The following is a 13,005-nucleotide window of genomic DNA, read 5'->3' as shown; positions in this document are numbered from 1 at the left end:
CCTCGTAGAATGAATTAGGAAGTACTCCCTCTTTTTCTATTTCCTGAAGTTGATTATAGAGTATTGGTATTATTTCTTCTTTAAAGGTCTTATAAAACTCAGCTGTATATCTGTCTGGTCCTGGGCTTTTCTTGGTTTGTAATCTTTTGATGGCTTCTTCTATTTCCTCACTTGATATTGGTCTAAGTTGTGTATATCTTCCTGACTCAATCTGGGCAGATCATATGACTTAAAGGAATTTATTGATGCCATCACTATCTTCTATTTTATTGGAGTATAGGATTTCAAAATAATTTCTAATTGTCTTCTGTATTTCTATAGTGTCTGTTGTGATATTGCGTTTTTCATCCCTTATGCTAGTAATTTGGGTTCTCTCTCTTCTTCTTTTCGTTAGCATGGCTAAGGGACTATCAATCTTATTTATTTTTCAAAGAACCAAATTTTGGTTTTGCCAATTTTTTCAATTATTTCTTTAGTTTCGATTTCATTGATTTCAGCTCTGATTTTAATTATTTCTTGCCTTCTACTGCATTTGCTGCTGATTTGTTCTTCTTTGAGATGTAATGTGAGGTCATTTATTTGTTGGCTTTTTCTTCTTTTAAGGAATGAACTCCATGCAATGAATTTTACTCTTAATACTGCTTTTATAATGTCCCAGATATTTCTATATGTTGTGTCTGTGTTTTCATTTACCTCTAAGAATTTTTTAATTTCCTCCTTGATGTGTTCTGTAACCCATTGTTCATTCAGTAACATATTGTTTATTCTCCATGTGATGTAGGAATTTTTCTTCCTTATTTTATTGTTGGTTTCCAATTTCATTCCATTGTGATCAGATAAATTGCATGGTAGTATCCCTACTCCTTTGTATTTGCTAAGAGTTGCCCTGTGACATAATATATGGTCTATTTTTGAGAAGGATCCCTGTGCTGCTGAGAAAAAAGTGTATCCACTTGATGTTCATTGATATATTCTACATATGTCAATTAAGTCTAAGTTATTAATTGTGTTTTTGAGTTCTATAGTTTCCTTATTCATCTTTTGTTTGGAAGATCTGTCCAGTGGTAAGAGAGGTGTGTTAAAATCACCCATGATTATTGTGCTGTGGTCTATTTGACTCTTGAACTTGAGAAGAGTTTGTTTAATGAACATAGCTGCACCATTGTTTGGTGCAATTTATGATTGTTATGTGTTGTTGGTGTATGGTTCCCTTGAGCAGTATGTAGTGTCCTTCTTTATCCCTTTTGATTAACTTTGGCTTGAAGTCTACTTTATTTGATATGAGTATGGACACCCCTGCTTGCTTCCAAGGTCCATGTGAGTGGTATGATTTTTCCCAACCTTTCACCTCAATTTGTGTATGTCTTTTCCTAACAGATGAGTCTCCTGTAGGCAGAATATTGTTGGATCTTTTTTTTAAATCCAGCCTATTAGCCTATGTCTTTTGATTGGTGAGTTTAAGCCATTAAACTACTATTGAGATATGGTTTGTATTTCCAGCCATGTTTTTTTTTATTGTTATTTAATTTGGTTTGTTTTTCCTCTTTGATTAGTTTTTCCTTTACTGTACTACCTCCCACTGTTGGTTTTCATTGTTATTTTTTATTTCCTCTTCATTTAATGTTTTGCCAAGGATGTTTTGAAACACCGGTTTCCTAGCTGCAAATTCTTTTAACTTTTGTTTATCATGGAAGGTTTTTTATTTCATCTTTAAACCTGAAGCTTAATTTTGTTGGATCCAAGATTATTGGTTGGAACCCATTATCTTTCTGCTTTTGAAATATGTTGTTCAAGGACCTTCTAGCTTTCAGAGTCTGTGTTGAAAGATCAGCTGTTAACCTAATTGGTTTACCCCTAAATGTAATCTGCTTCCTTTATCTTGTGGCTTTTAAAATTCTCTCCTTGTTCTGTATGTTGGGCATCTTCATTATAATGTGTCTTGGTGTGGATCTCTTGTAACTGTGCACATTTGGCATCCTGTAGGCTTCTAGGATTTGGATTTCTCTTTCATTCTTCATGTCTGGGAAGTTTTCCAATATTATTGCATTGAACAGATTGCGCTTTCCTTTGGTTTGGACAACAATACCTTCCTCCATCCCAATAACTCTTAAATTTGGTATCTTTATGCTATTGCATATTTCTTGGATGTTCTGCATGTGGTTTCTTATCAGTCTCGCTGTGCTGTCTACACTCTTTTCAAGATGATATACTTTGTCTTCATTGTCTGGTGCTCTATCTTCTAAGTGTTCTGCTCTGCTGGTGATACTCTCATTTGAGTTTTTGATTTGTTTTATTATTTCCTTCATTTTCAGGATTCCTCGTGATTGTTTTGTATAACCTCTATCTCTCTGTAGAGTTGATATTTTGCTTCTTGGATTTGTTTATGTAATTCATTGTCAAGGTGATCTTTCATTGCCTGAATTTGCTGTATAATGTCTTCCTTGAGACTCCAAATCATCTGAAATATGTATATCCTGAAATCTTTATCTGATATTCCTTCTGATGCAGATGTTACCTCTTCTTATGTTGAATTGTCCTGCATTGTTTGTGGTCCTTTCTTTCCTTGTCTCTTCAATCTGCTCACGTTTCTTTCCAACTCTGTGTAACTGTTGTGTTATTGTTTTCCCCCTATATATTTTTATCATTCTTGTATAGTTCCAAAATCTTTCTTTTGTGGATAAAGACAATGTTAACAGTTCCCAATATTAATAATATATCATCGATGAGCAAGTTTTTTATTATTTATACATTTAGAGTTAGACTCTATGTCTACAGATGTTGGTTTCAACTATTATTTAGAATATACTCATTAGTTTCATAAAAGGCATACCATTTCTGGTGGTGTATAGAGAACTGAGGGTCAGGCATAGGACGTTATGTTAATGGGGAAAGAAGTGAGGGTATGGGGTTAATCTAACTTAGCAACTCCAAAGAGAACTCTAATGAATAGACAGGGGTAATTTATGGAAGAATGCATAAATTCAAACTCTGATCTCTATTTAGAAAATTACCCTACTTATAAATAGTAAAAGTTAGGTGGTTGAAAATAGGATAGAGGGAGGAAGAAAAAAGAAAAAATAACAAGGAAACAAATAAAACAGATAGAGGGAGAAAGAAAATAATAAAAAGAATAAAAAGGGGGATGTGGGGCATATGCAATTCCTCTTTATTATATATTCTGGTGATTCAGTTCTTAAGGTTTTATTTCATGCAAAGATCTTGGTTTCTCATATGTTGAGGTTGTGAGGACCAGAGGGGGTAGTGTAGAGGAGATTGGATAAGAAGAGAGAGAAAAGAAAAGAAAGAAAGAAAAAGTCTCTCAGAACTTTGTTTTCTTTTCTTCCAGTAGGTGGAATTATCTATTCCTAGCTTGAGTCTCTGCCTTCAGGGTGTTGGAGGTAGCCAGTGTAAGAGGGCTTGAGCTTCTACCTGGAGCCTCCCTACTCTTAGTCTCTGAGCTGGAAACCAGGTGCCTATACAGTTACTGTTCCATGTTGATAGCTACACCCCCCCAAAAGCTTCTGAAAAAATTTTGAGTTATCACAGCTTGGGGTGGTGGAGTTGGAAACCAGGTACCTGATCAGCCACAGAAGCTTGCTGGTAGCCACGGCCATGGATAGATGGTGAGTAAGGTTTTCCAAGATGGATTTAATCTGCTTCACATATAGGGTGTTTGGTGTGGTGGTGGTGCTGGGGTGACCTTGTGCTGTGTTCAGAGCTCAGTCTGGTGACCCACAGCAAACACTCTGCTTTCTGCTCTGCATGATCCCACCTTCTGTCTGTGCCGAGTGCCGCTCTGGACCACCTTACTTCTGTGCCAAGTGCTGTGCGGTACTGCCTTACATCTGCACTGAGCTCCACGTGGGATCACCTTCCAAACCCACCAGCGTTGAGGGGGAATCTCCTTCCATCTGCGCAGAGCTCCAAGCAGTACCACCATCTGTCTGTGCCATCAGGTTTCTCACGGGGATCGCCTTCCTTCTGTGCCAGGCTCCTTGCAAGACCACCTTCTGTCTGCACTGAGTGCCGTGAGGGACAGCCTTCCATCTGTGCCAATTGCCATGCGGGAACGCCTTCCGTCTACAAATGTCTGAATTTTTATGTTTCGTCTTACTTTGCCCTATTGGGAAGAATGGAAAGGGAGGTAAAAATCAACCAGTGTGTGTGCTGGTTGCTTAAAACTTCACTCTTTGAATCAGTTCATATTGCACACTCTCTAGTTGCTTCCTTGTTGAAGAAGCCCTAAACTGAATTAGAAAGCAACAGCTTCATCTTGAGCAGTGTAGGAACAAGCAGAAGATTAAACTTGTTCTGAAATAGTGCCATAATTTTATTAGTCATAATTTCTTCATGATGGAAAAGATTCATCATTTACCTAGTTTTACTATGTTCTCAAATTTGGGTCTTCTATGTTCAAAGGTTTCCATTAGAGTTAGGGTTAGTGTTAGGGTTTGGGTTAGCTTTAGGTTTAGGGTTAGGGTTAGATTTGGTTGCATTTCTTTGATACTGGGCAAGATTCATCACATACCTGGCCCACTAGCCTCATCAAGTTTGGTTTTCTAGGTTCAAAGGTTGGCTAAAAGAAAAAGGTTAGGTTTATATTATTATTAGCATTAGGTTTACGGTTAGGGTTGGCTTTAGGGTTAAGGTTAGGGTTAGATATGTTTGGATTTCATTGATATGGAACAATATTTATCCTTTTCCTGTCCCACTAGTCTCAACAATTTGGATTTCTAAGTTCAAATGTTCACTAAAAGGAACAGGATAGGTTTAGTTTAGAGTTAGAATTAGGTTTCAATTTGGATGGATTACATTCATACTGGGAAAGGATCATCCTTTATGGAGGCCCACTAGGCTTACCAAGCTTGGGCTTCTAGGTTCAACAGTTTGCTAACAGGAACAATTTAGGTTTATAGTTAGGGATAGGGTTATGGTAAGCTTTAGGCTTAGGGTATGCAGTAAGTTTGGTTATTTCTTTAATACTGGTATGGATTCTTTCCTGACCTAGACTTAGTCAGCTTTCCAAGTCTGGGTCTTCTGGGCTAAATGGTTAGCTCTTTGGAAAAATCTGAATATTTATGTTTCACTTTACTTTGCCCTATTGAGATGAATGGAAAGAGAGGTAAAACCACACCAGTGTTTCTGCTGCCTTCTAAAAACTTCACTCGTTGAATCAGTTCTTAGTGAACACTCTCTGATCTCTCTCTCTCTCTCTCTCTCTCTCTCTCTCTTTTGTTGAAGTAGCCATAATCTGAATTAGAAAGAAACAGGTTCACCTGTGAACAATTCAGGAGCAAGGAGGTGAATACATTTGTTGTGAAATAGCATGAAAATTTTTGTTAGTCATAATTTCTTAATGCTAGACAAGATTCATCTTTTACCTAGTCTCAGTAGGCCCCTCAAGTTTGGGTCTTCTACGTTGAATGTTTTGCTAAAAGGAACATGTTAGGTATAGGCTATGGTTAGGGTTTGGGTTAGGGTAAGGGTTAGCTTTGGTCGGATTTCTTTGATAGTGTGCATGATTCATCTGTTTCCTAGCCCAACTGAGCTCCCCAAGTTTGGGTCTTCAAGTTCAATGGTTTGCTAACAGGAAGAAATTAGAGTTGTAGTTAGGCATACCGTTTGGGTAAGCTTTAGGCTTCAAGTTAGCGGTAGGTTTGGTCAAATGTTTTTAATCATGGTCTGGATTCTTTCTTGACTAGAACTTACTTGGCTTCCCAAGTTTCAGTCTTCTAGGTTTTATGATTAGCTCTCAGGAACAGTATGAATGTTCATGATTTACATATAGATATATTTTAAATATATAAATGCTTCTTAAACTTAAATGACAAATTAATTTATTATAATTTCAATGAATTTTCTGCAGCGAAGAATAGTAGAAAATATATTTTTTCATGTACATATAGATATATTCATGTAAACAAATATATATCTCTATATAGCATCTATATATATATATATATATATATATATATATATATATATATATATTTGAATATTACTCTGCCTCAAAAATGAAGTACTGATACAGGAAACCATGTAGACAAGTCTCAAAAATATTAAGAAAAATAAACAAAATCAGACATAAAATTTCACCTGTGCTATAACTACATTTATATCCCCAAATTGGAAAGCATAGAGTTAGAAAGGAGAGAGTTGGTTGCCAAGGGCTTGGAAGGCATGTAAGTGAGTGGTTGATTAACAGATTACATGGTTTATTTTCAGTGATTAAAATGTTTAAAAAAGGTAATTGTAGTAATTATACCACAACATTGTAAATGTCACTACTTATTTTTTGATGAGAAATTCATGAGAATTCAACCTCAATAACACCAATAAGAAAAAAAAAATCTTGAAAACGCTGAAGTCTATACAATTATAGCTAGAGGTGACCGAAATGAACTATGGAATTGGACATACCTTCCTTATCCTTGTATCTGAACACATTACCAGAGTAACTGCATTATGTAGAAACAAAAAAATAGAACCCTAAATACAGTAAGTTATACTCCATGTGTGTATAATATGCCAAAATATATTCTGTCATCATGCATATCTAAAAAGGACAAATAAAATAAAATAAAAAGAAAGAGATTATGGAGTTATAGTCTCCCGCATGTACTCTGCATCACCAAACTAAAGCATGGATGGTAACACTGGATACCAGAATTAAAGAGCCTTCTCTGTGTCAGGCAGTATTCTTGATTTATTATTTATTTTGTCTTTATCTTTCCAGTATCTTGAGTCCTGATTGGAAGACTTCTTATCTTACAGATTAGTACACTTAGTTTGAGGGATGACTGATTGTTCCAAGGTTACCATCTATGCAGACTAAGGCTCTGACAATCAATTTGTGTGATTTCCAAACTACTGTATCATGTATCACAATACAAAGTCAATCAGTGTCATTGTTGTTTTTTTGTTTTGTTTTGTTTTGGTTTGTTTGTTTGTTTGTTTTCCCTGGTAGGAGGAGGAAGTAAGAGGTAGAAATTACAACAGGGGACCAAGAACAATCTGCATAAACTATCAATATTAAATACTTGATTGTGGTCATTGTTACACTGGTAAATAGGTATGTCCAAACATGACAAAGTATAAATTATATAAATATAGTTTATTGTATTTTAGTATTACCCTAATAAAATTGTTTTAAATTTGAATGAAAGAAATAAATATGTTCCTCAAAAAAACAAAGTATCTATTTGGAAAGCATAGAAAAAGATGCTAAATATTATATGTCTTTAAAAAATTACAAATTAAACACACCTATAAAAATTTACAAAATTTCAAACCTGACAATATCAAGAGCTGGCAAAGATGGGGAAGAAGAAGAACTCTCATACATTGCTGTTGGGATCACAAAATTGGACAGCCACTCTGGAAGACAGTTTGGTAGCTTCTTAAAAGTTTGATAGCTTCTTAAAAATCACAATATACACTTAATATTGCCCACTAATTGTATTTCTCAGTGTTAATTTAATGGAATTGAAAGCTATGTCCACACAAAATCCACATACAAATGTCAACAGGTTTTAAATTCATGATTGCCAAGAACAGGAAGCAGCTAAGAGAGACTTCAGTAGCTATTTACCTTTTATTAATGTAAACACTGTGATACATCCATACACTGGAGGGTCATTCAAAATTTTTTAAAAATGAAATTTACTATCAAACATGAAAACACATGGAAGCATTATTAATATATATTGCCAGAAAGAATACATTGTCTGAAATGCCATATTTGTGTGTTTCCAAATTTATGAAATTCTGGAAAAGTTAAAACATTCAAAATGTTAAACATTGCCAAGAAAACAAGGGGAGTAGAAGATGTTAAAGAGTGTGGTGTGGTGTGGTGAATCTACTCTGTAAGATGCCATCATGGTGAAAATTGACATTATTCTTTGTCAATGCTTTAAAAACTATAAATTAGTGTTTTAATAAATAATTAAACTATTGTTATTAATAATTATTTAATACCATCACTATTGGAAAAGTATTTTAAATTTGTGCTTACATCAAATGTTTTCCAGTAATACACAAAGAAAAAAATAGTAGAAACTTTGAATAAGGGAAGGCATATGGGAACATGGTACTATGTGCTTCATTTTCCTGTAAATCTACAACTCTCCTTAAAATAAAGTCTGTTCATTAAAACAGTCAAAGAAAGCTTGGTGGTTTTCCTAGCCTCAAACATGCCCAGCCCTCAACAATAAAATTTGTACTGAGAATAATTTCCAACAACCTTGTTTTTCTTTCTTTCTTTTCTTTCTTTCTTTCTTTCTTTCTTTCTTCTGTGAAGTGTTGCTGGTCTTTTCCTACAAGACAGTCAAGAAAATCTATTTTTATAATTTTCATTTTCTTTTTAGAGAACAGTAAACATAAGCCCTTAGTGAATAAACTGGTATCTTACATTAAAAAGATGCTTATACACCAATAAAAGTGATTATTTATCACTCTGCCCCATAGGTAGTAATTCTTTGAATACTAAGAAAAAGATGTTCTAAACTTATTTTACTACACTCATATTCATAAGAAAATTATCTGAGATTTTTTTAAGTCCACCTCACTTCCAATATGCTACCTATAAAATGAGATAATTTTCTTTTTCTTACCTGACAAATCTCTGGTTGAAATAAACGAAGATAGTCCAAGTAAAGAGGTGTGCTGATGCACATTAAGGAACAGATAAATTGTGGGTGATATTACTGAGAAATACAGTCCTATTGATCAGATAAATACTAGGCATTTGGTGATACTGAAAGCTCCATATTTTTTCTCCATTTTAAAAAATAACTTAATACTTCCCATGTAGATTTTGCATTTCTGAGCTATGGTAGTTACTAACACTAACCTGCCAGAAACAGATAACAGGGTCTGTGAGTCATTTCTGTCCAGATCGAGTTCCATTATGCTCACAACAATATTTAGTAGATTTGGACATGACCAGGGCCAGTCAGGACCTTCCCTTACATTTCTCAGCCAAGGTTAACAGAAAAGAGGTTCTCATTTTGGTTCCTAGACTGGGAAAGAGAAAATCCTGCATAATTGGCATCCACAGTACATTTTTTTTCACAGTTCTTAAACTACCTGCTCATGGCTAAGGTGGACTGTACAGTAGCTGAAGAAATTATCTTCAAGTACAGATTGGTTCATAATTACAATGTATTTCTACTAAATATTCAATATGATGAGGGTGAGACAATGTGAAGATGGACTACAGTGGGAAGGGAAAATTGGAAGAAAAACTGGCTTCCTCAGGAAGAAGGTGGTTTAACTTGTCTTCATCCCAAATGAGATAAACCATTCTTCCTTCCTTTCCCTTTTCACTACTTTCTTCCTTCCTCATTTCATTGATTATTTTCTTCTTATCTCTCACTCTCCATCTCTTCATAGATTTCTTTCTAAGAGAAGATGTCTCAGTTCACTCTTCATATTTACTTCTCAGAAACTAGTCATTTGGAAAATAAAGCTCTATGGGAGACGTATCCATTTATATTGGGTGTCATTACTCTAAATTGTTTTCAATTGAAAAACCTAAAAAATATATTTTAAGAGTATACACACTCACATGAAACATTAGTTTGTGATTTTTAAAAGCTTATTTTCTTATACAATAAGCCGTACATATCTGGAGTCTAGTGAGAGGCCTTACATTGTTTTGCTAGGAACAGAATCAGAAAAAAAAGACAACAGCAATAAAAACCAAATTATTTTCTATCACATTACTGACTTTTCTGTAATAAAAGCAGTTTATAATAATTTAAAACTAGTTATTTTATCTTTTCTTGAAAAATATTTAAACTTTCAAAGGAATTGTCACTGATTTTTTCACCCAAATATCAAAGGATGATTTTGTTCACTGAAAACTTTAAAGAAAGTTCAAAAACAATTTAAATTCATTCAATGAATGACAACAGACTTTGGGTGTTCAGGTAAAGTAAGCATTTTCCATAGAAATTTTTGTAAAAATTGTAAAGGAGAAAGATAACTGGATCATCAGTGTACAGCTTGGTCCCAAGTATGTGAATCCATGGTCAAAGCTTGGAAAAAAAGGAATTTTTTATTGAAGAAGACTCAAAGCCCTGGGTACCTACTTCTTTGTACCCATGAGTCTTTCAGGCACTGAGTGACTATTCTGTAAGAGGCACCAGAGTTAATGAACATTGCAGCATTATTCAAAGGGTAGCCACTTACCTGAGAAGACTTTCTGTTATTACTGAATTTATTCATGGGAAATAGTCATTTTTCCTTATTGTTCATAGATGTCAACAATAGTTTAACAAGTTGAACTTGACAGTTCCTTCTACCACAGCCTTGTTTATTAACTTCCCTTGAAATGAAGCATTTTATTAAATTTATTAAAAATATGTTGTAAAATACTGCCTTCTACTCTGTCCTCAGCAGCAAGAGAACTGATTATCTATTTACTTAACTTTGTTGCTTTGTACAAAACATCTCTAGGTTTCACATTTGGGTTTCCAGCTAAATTCAGCATGATGTTTATGATAGTGCTCCTCTTATTTCCCTATTTCTTAACACTGTAATTGTATCTTATATTCTCCTGCTTTACTAACACCTAAATGTCTTATTGTAGTAATTATCCCAATACACACACACATGAAAAATGTTGATCCCACTTTTCATGGAACTTAGATTTTAATTCAGAAGTATTTCATGATCTTCATCCTACTTTCATGGGGCTCTGTTACTTCCCTTGACTTATCCTCTTGTGTTTTATTTATTTGAAAGGTTTTTACATTTATTTCAGAAGCATTATGTCAAGAATATGAATAACATTAAATTCCTTTAGAAATAAATTTGATAATATTGGAGAGTTAGAGCATTAAAATATTTTATCCTATCATTTCATACTTCCATGTAGAGACTCTGATAGAAATTATAGCTACTTTAAGTGTTGTATGGATCAAAAATTTAAGATGTGTGCTAAAAAGCTTGAGTAAAATACCCAAATTGGAGTCATGGCTGTGTTATTTAATGCATTTTAACCAAGTAACCACAAAACTCTGGATACACACACACACACACACACACACACGTTTAAAGAAAGGAGTCTTGGAGGTGTCAGTCCTCTCCTGGGAAAACCAAAAAATGTTTAAAAAATATTGTTATTTGAGGACAAACATTTGTCAAAGCAGGCTAATATTAGGGTAGGCATTTCTCCTGTAAAGTATGAAGTCTTGAGTGTACTACATTAATCCTCCCAAGCCAGGATTTATCACAAGCCTAACAACTAAGAAAAACCTATTATCAGAGGAATTTTCAGCCCAGTTCTACAAGTAGTTGAAAAAAGAATGAACACCAATTCTTCTAAAATTATTTTATGAAATAGAAAATAGCAAAACCTTCTAACCTCATTCTATGAAACTAATATCAACCTGATGTGAAAACCAGACAAGACACATCAAGGAAAGAACATTTCAGACCAGTATTCCTGATAAATAGAGATGTAATAATTCTCAATAAAATTATGGCAAGCAGCATACAAAATCATATTAAAAAGATAGTGCAACATGATTGGTGGGGTTTGTCCCAGGGATGCAGGGTTGGTTCAACACGTGGAAATCAATAAACATATTTTTAAAGTAAATAGATGTGAAGACAAAAATCAGAAAATTAGCTCAATGAATGCATAAAAAGCATTTGACTAAATACATGATCAAAACACTAAAAAAACTATGTATAGTAGAAATATATCTTAACACTATAAAAGCTGTCTATGATAAAGTGGTAAACACAAGGGAAACTTTTTTTTTTTTTGGTGTAAGGAGACTTTACTGAAAACAGAAAACCAGGAATGTGGGCTTATAGCAAAACAAAAACAAAAACAAAAGAACAAAAAGTTTGGGGGATATGTTGGAAGGATAGAAGGGAGTAGGGACAGCAAGGAAAGGGTGTAGTTTTTTTTTTTCTTCTTCCCATTAAAAAAAAAAAAAACAACACAAGGAAACACACACATGCACACACACAACCATTTATTCCCGAGTAGAAACATAAATAGAGCAGAATCGAACTCTCTGTTCTTCTCTCTTCCAAAGGCAAAAAAAAAAAAAAAAAAGTAAACGAAAAGGCAGGCTGGAGACTGCACCCCACAGAGCCCCCTTCTGCAGCGGTGTGTATGAAGGGGCAGCCTGGGCTTGCAGGTTTGTACAACACAGGACAGCATCATGGGGAACACAGGCAGCTAGAGGGCAGGGGTCCAGCTTGTCAAAGTCCAGGGCACCCTCTCTGAGTTCTGGGAACCCATGGGGATATCCCTGGGGACCACACCCTCTCCAAGTCCTAGGCACCCTCTGGAAGGGGGTTGCCAGGGCCTCAGCCTCTCCAAGTCCAGGGCACCCACGCCCCCCCATGAGCCCGCCCCTCAAGGAGGTGGGCCATGCATGGGCCCCATGCTCGGGCTCAGTACATGGGCACCTGACATTTCCTCTAAAATTCAAAAAAAGGAAAAAGATGGCCTTTTTTTGCCACTTTTACTCAACATCATCCTTGAAACTCTATCCAAAACAATTAGAAGAAAGATAAATAAATAGAAAAAGAGGAACTCATAATGGCTACTATTCTTACTGGGGTGAGATGGTATCTTAGAGTAGTCTTGATTTGCATTTCTCTGATTGCTAGAGATGATGAACATTTTTTTGAATATTTGTTGGTTGATTGTATATCCTCTTTTGAGAAGTGTCTGTTCAGGTCCTTGGCCCAATTTATTTATTTATTTATTTATTTTGGTGCTTAACTTGTTGAGCACCTTACATACCCTAGAGATTAGAGCTCTATCTCATGTGTGAGGGGTTTAAATTTGTTAACAGGATGTAGGCTCCCTGTTCACCTCACAGATTATTATTTTTTTTTTGCTGAGAAAAATCTTTTTAGTTTGAATCCATCCCATTTTTTTGATTCTTGGTTTTAATTCTTGTGCTATAGGCGTCTTATTAAAGAAGTTGGGGTCTAGCCCGAAGTGATGAAGATTAGGGCCTACTTTTTCTT

Source organism: Marmota monax, unplaced genomic scaffold (assembly GCF_021218885.2).
Source record: "Marmota monax isolate L192 unplaced genomic scaffold, Marmota_monax_Labrador192_F-V1.1 WCK01_AAM20220418_F8-fsc00256, whole genome shotgun sequence".
Lineage (NCBI taxonomy): Eukaryota > Metazoa > Chordata > Mammalia > Rodentia > Sciuridae > Marmota > Marmota monax.
This window is presented reverse-complemented; position numbering follows the sequence as displayed.